The sequence below is a fragment of the Balaenoptera acutorostrata genome, chromosome 20 (assembly GCF_949987535.1).
Source record: "Balaenoptera acutorostrata chromosome 20, mBalAcu1.1, whole genome shotgun sequence".
In the NCBI taxonomy this organism is placed as follows: Eukaryota; Metazoa; Chordata; class Mammalia; order Artiodactyla; family Balaenopteridae; genus Balaenoptera; species Balaenoptera acutorostrata.
The window spans coordinates 12582945-12587350 of record NC_080083.1 but is presented as its reverse complement, the minus strand read 5'-3'; positions in this window follow the sequence as shown (position 1 = coordinate 12587350).

The window sequence follows — 4406 nt, the reverse complement described above, 5'->3', positions numbered from 1 at the left end:
CCTGCCCGGTGAGTACGGGACAGTCCTGGGCTGCGGGAGCAAGAGGGGGTCAGAGAACTCTGGCCGGGGACTGCAGCAGCTCTAATTAGCTCCCTGAGTCACCCCATAAACCTGCGTTCCCACCTGCTGGACTCTCTTGCAGGCCTGGCCCTCACTCTATCTGGGATTGGGCGTCCTCACTTGGGAAGTGCCTCCCAAGACCTGGTACTGACTGGAATGGCCTTTCCTGGGAGACTGACCAGGCCTGGGGGCCACAGGGCCCACCCTCCATTCAGGGCTTGCTGACTCAGCTCCTATGAGCCGCCTGGGCCCTGTCCCTCTCAAGCTCTGGGGCCATCTCATCCCATCCTGAGCTCCCATCACACTGCTGCCCTGGAGAGCCACGTCCCTGGGGCCTGCGGGGGTGACAGGAGCCTCACCTCTGCCCTGGGCAGCTATGACTGTCCTCCTACCCCAATATCCCCAAACCTCAGGGAGGGGAAAGTTTCCCACATCCATCATATCCTGTGCTCTCGCACATTCCCTGTGGCCAAGAGCTCATGTTCAGCTTTGTTTCCCCTGCTAGAGACCCAGGCTCCCTCCCAGCCCTCCCCTGAGGCCAGCTGGCAGAGGGACACCTGAGGTCCTCGCTCTGGACACCCTGGGGCCTTGGAGGGCACTGGCTACCTGTTCGGCAAGACTCACCTGGTGAGGTCCAGGTGACAGTGGCTGCCCTTGTTCTCAGATCACCGCATGTCCGGGGCCCAAGGCCCCCCAGTAGGATTATAGCTGAGGTGGTGAGAGGCTCTCATCAGAGGCAGAGGAATGGCTGGAATGAGGCGTCAGAGGCAGAACTTGCTGGGTCACCTGCCCTTGATGCCAGGCAGGCCACGCCCACCAGCCACAGCTGCAACGCCCACCCACCCACCACGTGCCCTGCCTGAGTCAGCCCCACACCCACAGGGCAGCCTCACCCCAGCCCAGGAGAAGGCAGGGGAGGCAGCAGGTGCTGAGGCTGAAGTTTTGGTCCCAACTCTTCCCTCTCCTGTATTTGATGCTTCCCATCATGGGCCTCATAATAACTACTTCCCAAGGATGCTGTGAGAAGTCAGAGATCCTGCTGGTAGGAGGGCCAAATGAACTGTCGAGTGCTCAGCCCCGACCCCTGGGAGGCAAGGCCACAGCCAAGGGCTGGCCTGGTTGACCTCACAATGGCCACCCCCAAGACTTGTTTTCCGTCCTTCAAAGTCTGGCATCAAGTCCGCTCAGAGACAGAGGAAGTCCCCATTCAATGCTTCCCACCAGAAATTATGCACCGCAGACCTGGGTGGCAGACAGCCTCACCTCTAGACTGTATGACCTTGGGCAAGTCATTTCTCCTGAGACTCAGGTTCCTCATTGTGAAATGCGCAAAATAAACCCACCTTGCGGAGCTACCATGGGGCTTAAATGAGAGAACATGTAGAAAAGGCGAGAACAAGGCCCAGAGCACAGAAAGGACTCCATAAACAGTGACAGCTATTAACTATTATTGTTTTTGTCCTGCATTCATTCTCCCAGCAACTGCCAGGCCACCTGCTTCCAAGGCCAGAGCATCAGGGGAGACTCTGAGCCCTCCCTCCCAGCCCAGGCCACAGCTGGGAGGGGGGGTGGAGCAAGGATGGGGCGGCCCTGCCGCTCTCCAAGAGTCACTCAGGAATTACACACCTGTTCCCACAGGCAAGGCAGGACTGGGATGGAGGAGGAAGTCTCCTCTGACAGGGGCGGCACCGGTGACTGATGTGGCAGGGACGTCCTCGGCTGCCAAGGGGGCAAGGTCCCTTGATCTCTTGTCACAAGCTGCCAGGCCTGGGTAGAGGCAGAAGGTGGGTCAGGCTTCTGGCCATGGGACAGCAGGACCTGTGGCCAGTAAGGGGCAGAAAACCAGGCTCCGGGGCCAACAGGCTTCAGGTGTGGGTGAAGTAGGGGGCTGCTTTTGCAGTTTAAATCAAAGGAGCCCCGAAGTTCCTAAGCGCACATCCCAATCTCATCACTGCCTGACACTCCATTAAAGTCCGATGTTGGACCAAAGGCAGTCCGCCCTCTATTGCTTCATTAATTGGCCCTCCTGACTCAGCCCCTCGCCCCTCCCTGCTTGCTTCGGGCTGACTGCCTCTGAGCCCTAAGGGTGAGGCAGTTGCCCAATCTCAGCATCTGCATTTTGCCTTGTGTTAGCACATTTTCTCAATAGCCAGGCTGGCTAAAAAGGCCTCTGACTCCCACCCAAAGGTACACAGTGTGCCCAGCAAGGAGAAAAGGGAGCCCCCTCTGCTGTGTGTGGAGCAGGGGCTGGTCTGCATTCAATCCTATTTAATCCAACACATCATGAGAGCCTACAGTGGGAGGCCAGGCAGGGAAGCCAGGGGCCAGCGTGGGGTTCCGAACTGGGGAAAGTGATCTCTACCCTCAAGGAGCTGTGAGCCACGCGGCAGCCAGGCTCGTACAGGAACTGACACCCCACCGGACAGGCTACAAGGACAAAGAGGACTCAAGCCACCCAGGAGGAGGAAGTGCTTCTAATGGGAGGTGGGGGAGGGATTCAGAGAAGAGCATCTGGGTTGGACTTGGGAGGAGGGAGGACAGTCTACACAGGGAGAGCCACGGAGCAGGCACTCAGAGGCAAGAGACACAGGCGTGTTCAAGGTGTGGTGACGAGCTTGGGCAACATCTAAACTCAAGTCCGGCTGCAGCCAACTGAGTGGCCCCAGGTCACTGAGTCAGCCCTGACCCCTTAGGGGGACACACCAGGCAAGTGCTGAGAAGACCCCCTCCCCCCCCCACACACACCTCCCAAGCCCTGCAGACATCAGGCCCAGGCTGCAGGCCCACAGGTACCCCCTCCTCCAGGAGGGAGAAGGGAGAGGAGGGGTCTCGGGGGAGGGGGTGCAGCCAGGGAGGGGCCGACCCCTTGACCTGCTCTAGAAAATGCCCCACTTGGTGCAGTGAGGGAGGAGGGGGGACCAGGAGCCAGGCAGAGTTCCATCAGCAGCCTCAGGCCTGAGCAGACCCACCCAAAGGTCAGCAGCGGGTCCGTCTGCATCCCAGTGGCCACAGACGTCCCTGGTTTAGCAGAGCTGAGCAGCCCGCCCATCAGGGATTCTGGGTGGTGACTCATGCTGCCTCCGAGTGATGGAGAGTGGAGGACATGGGAATGGAGAGAGATCAAGAGACAGCAACAGATAAAAAAGACCAAGCTAGTTGCAGGTGTGTCCTCCTTTAAACAACCCAGGTTTACACAAAGGTTGTAATCATTCATTTTACAAAAGAACACCCATAAGATTCCTTCCAGCGCTGAGTTTGGAGGTTTGATCCAATTTGCAGAAATTTGAAAATATCTAATGTCTGCACATTGTCTGAGGAAGGCCTACGGGTAAAACAAGGGGTCCCAAACCCAAACAGGAAGCAGAAGCCCGCACATCTCCCTTCCAACCCTGGGCTAGGCTGGCATGCCCCAGCCCGTTCTCTGCCATGCAGCCTGGCACCACAGTCAAATTCAGGTTTTGGAGTCAGATTTGCCTGGGGTCAGACCCAGGCATTGCTGTTTACTTGCTGTGTAAACTTACTAACTGTCCCAGTCTCAGTTTTCTCATCTATAAAATGGAGCTAATAATAGCTCTTCATGGGCTATTAGGAGGCTTAAAGGATAATGAACATGGAGCACTTCACATAAACACTCCCTGCGTTCTAGCCGTCAGTGTTCTTCTGCTATGCTCATTTGCCGTGGTCTGGCCATGGCTCACTACACGCCCAGCCGCTTTGTCAACCAGACTCAGGCTCCTCTGTTGGGTTTGTGTGTGGAGGTAGATGTGCTGCTGGAGAACTTGGAGGAGGGGGTCCCAGTGTTCCCTCCGGATAGACCTCTCACAAAAGGGCTGAAGCCCGGCCGCAGCTAATGTCATCCTTCATCTTGAGAATCAACATCCAACAATTTCACGACTGGGCAGCTCACTCCACACTCCACAGACATAACAAAACCCGCCAGTGTTTGTGACAGAAGGCTTTTCTAGATCGTTCTTTCTTACATTCAAGTCCATAAAGCAGGGATCCTCAAACTTTTCCATAAAGGGCCAGAAAGGAAATATTTTAGGCTTTGCAAGCTATTCAGTCTCTCGCAACTGCTCAGCTCTGTGTTGTAGCATGAAAGCTGCCAGAGACGATACAGAAATGAATGGTTGCCTTGTGTTCTAATAAAAGTTTGTTAACCAAAACAGGTGGCAGGCCAGATTTGGTCCCTGGCCCACAGTTTGCTAACTATGGTAGGTGTATGCATGCAGGAGTGCCCTCACCCACGGGTAACAACTAAAGCATGACCAGAGGCTCCTAGCCATACAAGGTAGTACACACACGCACACGCACACACACGTGCACACACAGACCACAAGGAGCCA